General features: G+C 39.4%; 1 protein-coding gene across 6 annotated transcripts in view; it reads right to left on the bottom strand.

Moving 5' to 3' along the window:
* The window catches only part of nlgn2a (neuroligin 2a), a 264100-nt gene that overhangs the window by 87854 nt on the left and 161919 nt on the right, over positions 1-14327 (bottom strand). The window contains exon 1 of one of the 6 annotated variants that reach the window (XM_082526503.1): positions 2074-2214. The exons of the other annotated variants lie outside the window; for them this stretch is intronic. The gene's annotated coding sequence lies outside the window, so the exon portion shown is untranslated. Of the gene's footprint in view, positions 1-2073; positions 2215-14327 lie in introns of those variants that run through there. 6 annotated transcript variants of the gene reach the window in all.

The following is a 14327-nucleotide window of genomic DNA, read 5'->3' as shown; positions in this document are numbered from 1 at the left end:
CAGGATTCCTTCAGTCATTCCAAATAAACTATGAACAAATCAGTTATGGTGTTAGTTCAGATAGCCTGCAAAGTCATATTGAGTTCAAATCCAGTAGATTCACTGATCCCAATGTTAACCAACAGCTGATGGCTCAAGTGTTATTTGTCTGTGCATCCAGATGTGAATAGGGTGAGCAATTTTACCCACTTTAGCCTGCCCACACATGTTGTGTATCTCCAAGCCACTTTGCAACCCAACTCCTGTCCAGCTCCTCCTTTCATTCTTTATCTGACATACTGAGTATCATACAGTGCTTAACAAATCTATTACACCACCCACCCAGTGTAAGGTTTGCGCCACAGCTGATCTAAATGAACAGTAAGGGTTTTTCCACCAGTATGTGCAAGCTCTTTAACTGAAATTATATTTTTAACGCTAAAATATTACTAATCGTGTTACCCGTGAATTTTCAAATTTACTGTTTTATTAAAGGAACATATAGTAAAGCACATTATTACTTTTTTATTAAAGAAGAAGAAATCCAGTGTGCCAGCTCAACACACAAAGTATCACATCACCTGCCTTTGTTCAACAGATTTCTGCTACTATGTATAAACGATTACTGACTACAAGATGTCTACAAAGCTGATACCTGCACCTGCATCGTGATGGTGTTAAGATATATTCACGATAAAGATGGTGTGATACATCGCTAAGAATCGCCTTCCACTTTCCCAACATTTGGAGTCAGAAGCAGGCCAATTTACTGAGGTATTTTTACATTTACAGTTCTTTCAAGTCATCCATGTCGACTCCTCGTCATGCAGAGTCATCATTTTATTCCCCCCTCCAGTGGGTTTTGGATACCCCCTCTATGTAAGTATCCTCTCTCCCCTTGTAGGATAATTAATATACTGATAAAAGCGGGACAATATCTGTCTTACTGAGCAGCCACTGAAGTCCGCTCATACAAATTTTGGGAGCTCAAGAGCAACATTTTCAAGCCTAACCACCGCGTGATATATTATATCTTCAGCGGGCCTAGTATTTGGTCTCGGATGAATATAAACAAGTTATAAATAATTTTCCAAAGTCCTGAGGGACGTAGAAGGGGAGAAACTCAATATCCTGACAACTATATGACTCTCAAAGTGTGCAGTTCTTGCACCATCTCTCATTAACATAAATACACACACCTCCACCTGCTATTTTTCCCCGGGCGACCATAGATCAAGATCCATTCTCACGGGACAGCTAAACCCTGCGACTTGAAGGTAGAAACTGTCCCTTGCATCCTATAGCAGTGAAATACCTCACAGACTACTGGAATATGTTGCTAGTTAGTTGGGACAGAATATGAGATAGAGAAAGGATCAGTGCTGGCTCGCTACCACGAGTCTGTGCCCTCCACTGCACACCTGTACACCGACCTCTTCACCTTTATACTGGAAGGCCCTCTGCACCAACCCCCCCGCTCCTCTCCTACGCTCCCTCGCCAAGCTTTAAAGTCAGCATACCGCCTCAGCTGCCAAAGTTGTTGTCGGCTATAGTGAAAAACGCACGACACTGTAACATAATCTGCTCAGCCGCAGAAATGTTGTTAGAGCTCGCTCTGGAGCCCAAAACAAACATCAGGCAGCCATGTTTGTGCTGGATACGTCTAAGTTCTTTCAATAAATCCGAGGCATCCGATGATCCCAGACAATTTGAATACAGGCGAGTAACGGCAACAGAACACTCAAACATGAACATGAACATAGGAACATGTCTGGCAGGCATCACTTTGTGCTGCTTTCGCACTTCAAACAGTCCATGCGCGCACATGGACGGGCGTGCCATCGAACCCATCCTGACTTAAAATCCATATTTCAATTATTACTGATAAAAAGAAATGCATATTCACTCCAAGGCCAAAAGTTACTATGAAGGATGCCACGATGCACAGGTTAAACGACAATTAACTAAAACACAAATTCAACAAGACGAATGAAATCTAATAACAGAAAAAAAAAAACACTGCTCGGCTCAGTAAACACAAACAACAGCAGCGAAGACAAAGCAAGATGGCAGAGAGCAGCTGAGTGCTGGTACCCCGAGGAGCTTAGCACGGCTGCTGATCCTTTCAAGCAGAACGGAGACAATGAGACGATTAGGCCTAAACTTGTGTCGAGCATTCCAGTTTAGCACGCTGTCCACCACGGCCCTCGGAGACACCACCCCCTGGTCCCCCGATGGAGACAAACGGCTTCCTTTCCACTGCATCATCAAATGAGTGATTAGTCATGGGGATGGAGCGCAGTCGGCCACGCTCTGTGCGTCACCGTCGGCCGCTGATTTTATGGGAATTGATGTTTGCTGACAGTAAACACTGACACAGCCTGCTGAGAGGGAGGGGAAACTCTGACATGCGCTTATTTCCGACAGGATCTGGAAAGATGAAGTGCCTTTGGATTTAAAGGTCTGCATGAATATTTTAGCTGTTGATTTCTTCGGTGGGGGGAATAAAAAAGTAGGACTAACCCAAGAATCAACTGCATCACGACTTGGTAGATTCTCCCCTTTGAGCCACAGAAGCAGAGGCTATGCTTTCAAAAGCATATTTCACTTTGTAACAGAACAGTGCGATATCATCTTCCCATATGTTGACCTGAGCATGGAGAGATGGTGAGTGTAGGGCCCTCTCCTTTCAAAAGCCATAATTAAAAAGATATTGAATCACATTGGGGCGAAGCGACAACTCGGGAAGAGGAAATCATACAGAATGTACTATGAATTAACATTTTCAATTCTTCCATGCAGGCTTCACTTAATGCGTTTTTCCACCATTTCAACTTCCAAAAGAGCGTGTGAGCAGCGAGCGTGCACGCACGAGCGCATGAGGTGGAGATAAATTTTTGGCCTTTTACACTCAGGTTCCAAATCGTAATAATAGTGAAATTGCTCGCAGCAAAACGATGAGCTGTCATCTGTGTGCAAATACGCAGAGGCCCTTTGTGTTAGTGTTCCAATTAACAGAAAGGTTACAGAGTAGTGGAAATATTGCTACAGGGTAATGGAGAGAACACATCAGGGCATATTTCTTTAATTCTGAGCTCTGTAATTTCAGTCATGATGGACTGGAATTATTTCTGAAAGCTTATCTTCAGTGTGCAGGTCAGGCCTTTTTTTAACAAATACGCATATATGTGAATTTACTGTATTTCCCCAAATTATGGTGCTAAATATATTCTGGGATAAATCTTCACTCTGAATATGCAAAGAAGCTTCCTCAATGAGAAAACACTCGCTGAAAACTAAAAGTGCGTCTTTTGCTAGAATCCAAAATGCAAGGCACCACAGTGAGTCAAGGTTGCATATTCAAAAGCCTCAGAGATTCATTTCTACATCAAAAATGTCCTTTTTGAAACAGGCCAGATTTTTCTAAATTGCCACACCCTTATGTATCTGTAACTTGAAAGAGAGAGCGGTGAAGTTGTTCTTATACAGACCCCTGTCCACTAAAGCAAAACAGCAGGAAAACTCCTCAGCTGGACTTGGAAGAAAAGCAGAAAAAGGTGCATCCATCCACAGTGTTTCCTGGACACTGGCGTTCACAAGCAACATAACAAGGCAATTACTGAACAATAACTGAAAAAAAGGGATCAACTGAATGATAAAGAGTGCCTGAGAAAGTAACGTCAAATACTGAAAAAAGTATGGGTGAGATATTGGGAAATAAGAGTGTGAGTATCCTTTTTTTTAAATGACGGCGTATTTAAAATGCATAGCATATAAACTTTACTTGTTAGGATTTGTATTGATGAAGCCTAGAAGTGGAAGGGTTACCTCTTGGAATAGAAAAAAGCTTTTCAGTTCATATGTTGTGTTGTTTGTATTTAATTTCGCCCCTTATGGTTATTTGTGTAATTCTAAGAACAGAGTTTTAACCTGCTGTTCGTCTGGCCTTCATCATTTCTGATGGGAGTATGCGTGGTCTTCTTTACTGTGAGGCAGTTTGTTTTGAATGAGATGAGCGTGCACGTGATTCGGTGGGAGGTCAGTAGCAAGCTGATGTCACAGAGGGCTGCTGGAGGTGGAGACAGACGTGCGGTGATGAATGGGCTGTGATGAGATGCAAAGCAGCAGAGCTGACCCACCGAGCAGGGGTGTAAGGCTTAATGGTTAGAGCACAATGGATCAAGGCAAAGGCCACGTTGATTGCATCTGGGACGTGCGTGTCTGCGGTCTGGTATGATAACGCTTGTGAGGCCAAAGTTCCAGATATTAAAGTCAGTGTACGAACATCTAACTGCCATGGTTCTGTCTTTAGTTACTTTCTTTTCTACATTTAAATCTGTTTGTTACTTTGTTACATATTCCTTTAGTCTCACTAGTACGTGTGCAGTTGTGTCAATCAGTTTTGTATTTAATAACTAAAAATCATATTTTGTTTGGTTGAGATCAGCTGACTAACTTGAAGAATACCCAGTTTCTTTGTCTTGCTTGGGTAGCTTTCGCAGTATGCGATGGGTCATCATCGACTAACACTGTGAAGCGCTGTCCACTCAGTTTTGCAGCATTTGGGTGAATCTGAGCTGAGAGTATAGCCGTCTACACTTCAGAGCTGCTCCTGCTGCTTCTATCACCATGTCTGAGAAATAATGTGGCATGCTTAAGATCACGACCTTTCTCCATATTTTCCTCTTCCCATCATTCTGCTACTTCTTCATTTGTACCCTGCCTCCCAGGGTGTCTTCTTGCCTTGATAAAAAGCTGTGAAGTTATGTGATCACTCACTTTAGTTGTCTTGTGCGATCTTTAAAGTCTTGGTTTATTTTGGTTTTTCAGCCTCATGATGACCTCTCTCAACTGCACTGGGATCTGTTTGCATCTCATATTTAATATTAAAGTGAAAAGCTCTAACAACACAAACGCACTCAATCAGATTCAGAAATTCTATCAGCTTTATTTGTCTTGAAATAACAAGAAACGCCCATGAAATTGCTTGTTGCATGAAACTGGCTCTAATTCCCACACGGTCCCTTACATGATCATCTCAGGCATACAGCTGTGAGCACAAAACCCCCGCCCACCTGGTGTTCATACCCTCTGTTTGTGATGGGCAGCCAATTGAAGCAAAGTCGACTGAAATGTGTCCAATATGAGTGGAGGGCCAAACATCTTGTTTCACATCAGGGATATTGCACCGTTTGACTATATTTTCAGTGCATGTACACACATAAATACATATATATGTATATAAAAGAATGCTTTGAAATGTCAGCTATGCAAAGCTACTCTACTAGAATACCTCAGTTTAATATCAATGTCAGACTCACTTTATTGTTTCTACTATAATATGATTACACGTTATTTGATCTCTTCTTTTATGGCTGCATTTAAGTGTTCCCAGATACGTTAGATAAGTAAATCTATCTTATCAAAAAATATGAATTGTGCAGAAGGCACACTGAGACAGAGCCTTTTTAAAAAGTGCTCCATGAAGATCTTAAGATGACATATTATTGTGCTGCCTTTCAAGTCAGCAGTTCTATTTTAATACTTCTAAAGCAGCTGTTTAAACACATTTGAAAGCATTTAATAACGTCAGTGCGTCTATCTAACACTTTACATTTAGTGCATAACGGAGAAGATTCATGCAATGACAGAAACTACTCAGCCCAGTGAGGCACGAGTACAAACAACAACACTGCAGTGCAGCTCAGCAGTCGTCTAGCGCTGTATTGCTTTACATTAAGCTAAATTTGATTTGCTTGTCGGCGCAGACAATTACAGGAAGGTTCGCCCTCACTGTGTTTGTGTGCAGGCTGAAGAGTCACACTCGAACACACGCACACACACACACACACACACACACACACACACACACACACACACACACACACACCAAAGTGTTCTCTCCGTCTGCCCGAGCTTATAACACTGGGACTGCAGGGACCAGCATGAAGTTTAGATGATCCTTGCTCTTGTACTGTTTGTACTCTGTCTACACCAAATTCACTGCCTGCGACAGCAAGCAAACGCCCACCTCACAGCTCAATATGCTTCCAAAGATCAGATCAACAAACCATATTTCCTAAAAAAATAAGCAAACAGCTTGTGCTCGAAGGTATTGGACTCAACTGCAGTATTTTATCTGACACTGGATAATATCAGAGATATTATACTGGATATAATTCCATGAAACCTGATTCATAATCTAGAGTCAGCACTTTAGATCACCAAAAAAAATCAGACAGCAGTGCTTCTTCTCTCCGTCGGCAGATTAGGAGTGGGCGAGGTAAAAAAGGAGCAGAGGGAGCAGGAGAGGAAAGATGAGTAGGGCCGCTGGGAATAAGAATAACCGCGCCCTGGCCTGTCTTCCAACAACCAGCTCTTATTACACTCAACAACATCTCCAGAAACACAAGGACTCGCTCATTTTCTCTCTCCCTGCCCATATATCACTCTCTGTCCCTCCTTCGTCTTCTCCGCCTCTCACTTTTTACCACCACAAACATCCTGTTGATCAATCTAGCTCAAATTCTTTCCATTCACACTTCACTTCCTCCAGCAGCAGTCACTCTCTTGTCCTCCTTCTGATCTCCATTTTGCCTGATATCTCCTTTCTTTTATCGTTTTTCCCTCCCATTCCTGCCTCCATCTTAATCTGCAGCTGGCTGGCCTCTTGCTGGGAGACTCTATTTTGAAAGCCCCTCATATGGCTGGAAGCCCAACACGCTCAAGCTTCTTGTTTTTACTCCAACTGCACCGAGTCTTCCTTATTCTGTCTTTGTTCCACTTCATTTGTCCTCCTCTATCTTTTTCTCATCTCTTCATCGCAGGCTTTTGGAGCACTTCTACTGTTAAATTGTATCCCTCTCCTCTCTCCCATCTGTGTTATAAATAGTGGTTGGATTAGGCGGACTTTCTTTCTTTTTTATTTTGTTTTGCTCACTATTAGGGAGCGGATCAATTCCACAAATTGAGTGGATGGGGAAGCGAATACACACAGACGGCCCCTCTGTCCTCCGAAATGCCACAGTGACAAAGACGACACAAACACGGCCATTGTCCTTGTTTTCCCACTGCGGGCTCTCCCTTTTTCTCTCGTAACAGTCCTCTTCTCTTCCATTTGCCACATCCCTTTCTTTCAGCCTTAAGCCTTTTGGACTTCTGTTGACCCCTCTCATTTTCTGCCTCGTTTTCCCGTCGTTTTCCCTTTCTTTCTCTCTGCATTCATTATGCATGACTGGTAACAAAATAGCCTAATTTTATATGAACGTGTTTGTTTGACTCTAAGATTATGCACGGTGTGAGATAACAGGATCATGTTTGAAGTGCCACACGACCGCAGAAACACAGAGAGCAAACAACACAATTGCTCATATAAATACAAATGCCATACTCATAAATCAAACTCTGCTTGAGCCTTAAAATTTATCCCAACCTTATTGCTTTCTACCTTGAGGCACTCTACCTGCTAGTTCATAAAACTACCCATACACATAATTACTTAATGCCATTGGAAGTCCCTTTTTGCTTGGAGACCTTCATAACTTTTAGTTTTAAACATGAACTATTTTGATGTCCCTTCATATTCTAAATCCTTGACTATGTAGACAGATATCTGAACTTAATGTAACTATTATTACCAAACACTAACCCTAACACTAGATGGGTGATCAAATAAAACAAATAAAACTATCCAAACTACAATCACTTTAAACTTAATGTTTAAAAATCATCTTTGGTCCTGATTTCTTAAGTTTTTAGCTTCCTTCTTCGTCACTATGGCAGTCTGTTCCTTTCCTGCTTATTATATATAGACGCTCACACTGACTCCTTATAACTTCAGTGTTTATTGATTTAAAAACTTGCTCCTTGTTGCTTAAATTATTCTACCCTCCTTGTGCTTAGAGTCTATCTGTGCTCTAACAGTTATTTGCTCAACACTGTTTCTTTCAGCTTAAAGACTGTCTTCATAACTTTTAACCTATAAATATCCTTAATCCCTTTTTTGCTCAAATGTAATCCCGTCTTCTTCAGGCTTAAATTCATTACACCTCCCTGCTTTTAGACATTTCTTATACATTAATACTTGACGTCTTATTGCTTAAACACTAGTCAGTCTCTGATTACTTAAAAAATATAAACCTTATTTCTGGTCACAGAACAATCCCATCTCCATCACTTGAAGATCACACTTTGGAATCATCCTGAATGGTCAAGGATTCGGTTCAGTCCTTTTGCCTCAATGCGTGCACCTCCTTTTCACTGCTAAGGCTAATGTTCTTATAAAGACTTTACTTACTATTTATCATATTAAAAATAATCAACTGACTCATTGTTTCAGAAACATTTAAGGTAGTTATTTCTTAAAAACTGCAACCACTCATTATTTCTTAAGGCTTTAACATTCCTCTTAACTTTTTATTTCTGAAAGACTGGTCTGTTGTGAGATGCTTCCGGTTTCTATTGCTCCTCTTTAAAATATACTGACAAGAACTCAGAGGTTTCCTCAAAGAGCTCTCTGTGACATTGATCCTTACAGATGTATAAGGTTCACCTGCACTTGACTACCGCTAAAACATCACTCAAGCTCCAAATTATTTAAAATCATTTGAACTCCTTATTGTGTATAGTTTCCGATGTGCTAACCATAAGGAGCAGCTACCTTCTCTACTGCTTAAACAAAACGTTGACCTTTCCATTTAACAATAATCTAGATCGCTGTTTGCTTAAGAACGGATCCATATACTAGAACAGTGATTAACAAATTTCTCATGAAAATGATTTTAATGCTGAAATATAATTGTTGTTGATATCCATGATTAACAAAAAAGAATTAACAAAAAAGCAGCAAACATTAGCAAAGCTTATTGTTGTTTTTTCTTGACTAAGATGCCAAATTATAGTTATTTACTTCCTGAACAGAAAAATGACTTTTAGTGCTTCTCAGAGACGTCCAGTGTGTCGTCTCAGATTTGGGCATAAAAACGGGAATTCAGTAAGTTTTTGATTTTATGACACGTGCTCAAGTTTTAACACTGAATGATTTACAAAAGAACAACAGTAATGGTTTATTCTGCATATGTACGCCAGCATGTGGGGACATAAATCAAATGATTTCCTTTACTTTGTACATTGTGTCAATAAATAAAGTGCAAACAGCCATGCTCTAACACTCCACCCCATCTATTTCCTTCCCTGTCCTCATGCAACCTCTCATTATCCCCAGTCCACCTCCCTTGTTCGGCCTCTCTGCCCTCACCACTTTGCTCTCTCCTATAACGATCTGGTCATTACTGGGGCTACCGTTCTAGCCCTGTTTCACGGGGGTGTGTGGGGTCTAATTGGGACTGAATGAGCACGAGTGTGTGTTGCTGTGAAGTCTCACTGAATGGGAGGCTTGGTGTGTCTATCCCACCCAAGAGTGGTGTAGTTGAATGGAGTCTTTACATAGAAACACGTATTCTAGCATATTTTACACACAAACACCCGCTTTAATTCATTTCAACAATCCCTCTCTGACTTTGAGAGGTCTATACTGAAGCATTGTTTTTGTTTTAAACTTACTTTCAGTGGGTTTATTATAACAAAGGAGGCAAATATACATTTTGTATTCGGCTCCCCTGTGGTAACAGCAATATGCAAAACTCAGAATAGCTGCAAGCTCGACGATCCATGGCAGCATCACACTGTGGCAAAACTCCTGCAGTTCTTCTACCATTTGTATTCAAGTCACATAAAAAACAGAAGTTTATGTCAGTAAATGTTAGAAAGCTCAAAATGTCCCTTTCATCTGGCGAACAACTGGAATACTACGGCTTTTTTTTAACATGGAAAAGTATTTTTGTGAGATATCTAACAGCAAACAGGAAGTATCTTTTTAACACTGAGGGAAGCTTTAGTATTGTTACGTCCAGATTAGTGTGTACCAATCCTATGTTCACATGTAAAATAATACAATTGTGTCTGCAGCTAAGATTTTGTAATCATCAGGTTAGTATGAGAATTGTAACAGAAACAAGCAAAACCTGTCCACAGTGTGTTTAAAAGGAGCCTCAAATATGGTATATATGTAATTTTTGACCCAATTAGACCGCTCTTACTTTGTGTGTGAAATGTGTGTCTATTAGTGACATTAAATGGCTGCACTGTATCTTAACAAAGTTATAATTTACATTCTAAGTATTAGAAAAATCCCACGCTGTGCTACGTTTGGCTGTAATTTTCAGTAAAACGAAATAAAAAGGAAGTGATATTAGTGTTCACAGCTTTCCTGTCAATAAGGACAGAAGAAAGAGTGTAGGCAAGACAGCTTTCAAAGGTTGTGTGGTTGTGTTCACTTCAGTCCTAATGCATTTCATTCATTTAGCTGAATAGAAGAGCTCACAATGCTGCTGAGTATAAGTGACCACTAAAATCAAATGTTGCGCCTACAATTTTGTCCAACAACAAGCGTAAATGCTTTAAGATAGTGAGTGAAAATTGCTTTAAGAAGTGGAAAAAAAACGAGATATATTAGGTGTCTCCTGCTGGGCAGTAAACCATCCACTACAAGATGCTCCCTCTAAAAACGTAGTAAATGTCATACGTGTACATGATTCTTCAAGTAAGTCTGATGCAGTTACGCAATGCAAGCAGCAACCTCAAACGTTAAAATGTTCAACTTGCAAACATGCTGTTCACAGTCTGATACAGAAAATATTTTTGGCCTTTGCAAAAATTTAGTAATTTTCCTGTAAAAAAAAATTGTTGTTGTGAATGATGTTGATATGTGCATAAAAATGTGCAATTTATTTGTGGCCTTCAAAGGAATCTACAAATATATTTAAGTTACATGTGAGAATATTGTTGCTATTTTGTTTGTTGATTTTAGGGTAGAGTATCTTTAATCATGAGAATATAGGCCAGGCATAAATATAAGCACTGCTTCAGCCTGAGCCTGTTCAGCCTTATCTTAGATGGATTTTTTTTGTACAGTCTATGTAATATGTGATAAATGAATGAATGAATGAATGAATGAATGAATGAATGAATATCAAATGTAAGTGTGATAAATGTGAGTTTTTTATACTTGGATCTGGGTTGGATTGTGGCGGGTTCGACTGACATGTGTCCTGACATAGACGGCTGTAGCTAACCGTTTTATGCTAGGCCTGAACTAAACTAATTCAAATTATTTATACAGTAATTATATGGTACTCAATTTATTTCATACAGACCATCCAAGAAGTTGTTGGTTCAGTTTTGGTGAGGGAAATTCAACAAATTCTACAACATTGATCTAATTGAAAAACACATGTCATGAAGTGCGTGTCAAATTATATTTTTTGGCAGTGTAGTAATGTAATGCACTACTGGAAAATATCATTACAATTTTCATTACAAAGTTTCTTCAATTATCTACACAATGTGCAATATAAAAAAGTAAAAAAGACACCATTAAAAATCTGTCATCTCTCCTGTACACTGGGGCTGTGCCACATCATACAGTCTGTGAAAATACTAGTATAAGTATACTTTTTTTTACATCATATAAAAATGTTATATCACAATATTATTGCTATGGCAACCCCATGGGTTTATGTTCCCTTGTGCGCGCAACAATGAGACAAGCCGGGACATGTTAAAGAGCCGCTCGTCAGTCTACGGTGACAATTTAGTAAAAAGGGAGCTACTTCAATAACCTCCAACAAAACACAGTACTTTGCACAATATGCAGAAAAAACTTTGCCCGCTGAAGGTGGAAGCAACAAACTTATTCAACCACTTGAGGCTAAAACACACATTTGAGTACAATCAAGCTACGAAGGAGATGCTAGTCATTTGTGGAGATGTGCAATCCAAACAAATGATTCCACAGAGCATCGTTCCACCATTCACTGGCTGCACTAAATGTGAAGAGCGAATGAATGAAATTGCTGGTGCAGTTGCACAGTGGAATAGCAGTGCTTTAAGCAGCTGTGGACCCATGACACAAAATCCCAGGTAGAAAATATCTTTAGTTCTATGATGTGACAACACTGTGCAGCTCTTAACAAGTTACAGGGTTAACTTAATTTAACTATTGTTAAACTAAAGTGTAAGGCAGTTATTATATACATTTACTTAAATATTCCAAGGACAGTAGCTAGACTAAATTTTGGTTAGATTTGACATGGTGTGTCACTACTATTGCACCATAACGCTGCTGTTTCTAGCACCCAGTTTCACTTTAAATTAGGTAGTCTGTCATCAGTGACAGCAGCTCACTGGATAAAAATGGCTTTCATTTACACTTATAATGCTGTTAAAACGTTGTTGCCTGCAAGTATCAATAAAACTTAAGCTTTTTTTTTCCTATCCAAAATATCACTATCGCAGTTTCTCTTGAAATATCGTGATATAACTTTGAGGCTATATCAGCCAACTTTAGAGAAGTGAAGACCGGTACATATTTATATTTGTATTGCCCCAAACATAATGGTAAAGCAGACGGTAAAACAGACAGTATGCAAACACAAAGCTAGTGAAGGATGTTAAATGTGAGTGTATGCAGACCCCAGCCCAGCTGCCAGAGACAGACCTTCAACAGACTACAAAGTGATGAGCAGTCAGGCTGGTAGCCTCCATTTCTACCTGTGCATCTTTCTACAGTACAGTTTCTGTGTTGATTGCTTGAAATCTCTTTTGGTCTTTTCTTCAACTTTGCTTTGTGCTTTTGGTCTAGTGTTCAAATTTAAGCAATAAAAGAAACATGGTAAGTTTTAGGACAGAGGCCTGGGTCAGTGTCTAGATTGCTAACCAGTATACATGTCACAATACATTTCATGTTATGGAGTAACGCAAAAGTAAAGTAGTAAGCAGTGTAGCAATTTATTAATGTAAGTTCTTAAATGGGAAAAAAGTAATGTGTAATACATTTCGTTTATTTACGTAGCAAACTTTTAACAGTATACAAATAAAACTGAGCCAAACTGATTACTGGTCTGACACTTAGCAATAATTAGCAGGTATCTGTATCTACACATTACGTCGCAGTTTTTGGTTGCAGTTTGCTAAGAACTTGCTAGCATTAGCTGGTAACTCCACAGAAAAACAAATATGATCATTTCTGGACCAGAACAAACTTTTAGCAGAGTCCAAAACAAACTGATGAAATTATGCTAAATCGATCCTTTACACAGTGCATTGGATGCAGTCAACAGTAGTCAGCAGATACGTGTGAACTGATGTATATGAAATGAAAATTACTTGGATGAAAAAGTAGAGGAGGAATTAATGAAATGATAATTTTTATTATAAAAGGCTGATTTTTTTATTAAAAAAGGGAAATGTCTTTTCAGTATGAAATTGCTGACTAATGGCAGCACTTACATCAGTTTTTGCTGAAAACGTTTTCCTTTTAAAACTTAAAATGATGTATTCATATAATAAATATGACCATTAAACCAAAATTCAAAATATGTCATTTTGCAATCACGTATAAACACCATTACATTTGATGACCAATATACTAATAACACATTTGTCTATATAATTATTGATCGATTAATCATAACAACGCCCTATTTCAAGATGTTTTCAAGTTCAAGGTAAAGTTACTGTTTAACTGAACAACAGGAGAACATGCGATCCCCACACAAGCAACATCTTTTAGATGTCGTGTTATTTATTGATCTGCAGAGTTTATAACTTCGAGCGTGTAATGTATTCTTTTTCTATTTGTGAGTTGCAGCAGGAAGAGCACAGAAACAAGTAATTGGGTGTGAGAGAGCCTGTGCTGTCGTCTCCGTTCAGGCACCAGCGTTTCCATTAAGTAATGCTGTCAGCTCTGTCACTACCCGCCGCTCTCCATCTCATACATAACAATACCTCCTTAATTGGAATGCTCCTGCGACAGTTACAACACAATCCAGGTGAAAACACACAAACGCAACGTGTACAAAGTGAGGAAGAGACAACATACCCTGAAAAATGCAGCAGCTGGCCAAACTGAGTGGAACTTTTGCAACTTAAAGCAACTTAGCTCAACATGTATCAGCAGAACTGCATATGTGTGCTGAGGGAAAGAGTTTGTCTTTTCTATGAGTGTGTGTGTGTGTTTATCTCAGTTTGAGGAGTGTGGAGTGTGTGCGTTGATGTAAAGGTGTGTGTGCAGCCGTTAATCTTTAATCAAACGCTTTTACATGAATCCAGATCTTATTGTTTGTGCTACATGTCACCCCAGTGGGAGTATCTGGTTTGTCAGCAGCTGCTTGTCTTGTCCTTGTCTGTCCTGAAAGTTAATCTGATGCTAGAGAAGTAAATTCTACTTCTGTTCCCAGAGCTGATAGACCTTCTGCTGCGACACATATACACCGAACTCCATACTCCCC

This window comes from Aulonocara stuartgranti (assembly GCF_965226115.1).
Source record: "Aulonocara stuartgranti genome assembly, chromosome: 3".
Taxonomy (NCBI): domain Eukaryota; kingdom Metazoa; phylum Chordata; class Actinopteri; order Cichliformes; family Cichlidae; genus Aulonocara; species Aulonocara stuartgranti.
This window is presented reverse-complemented; position numbering and strand designations above follow the sequence as displayed.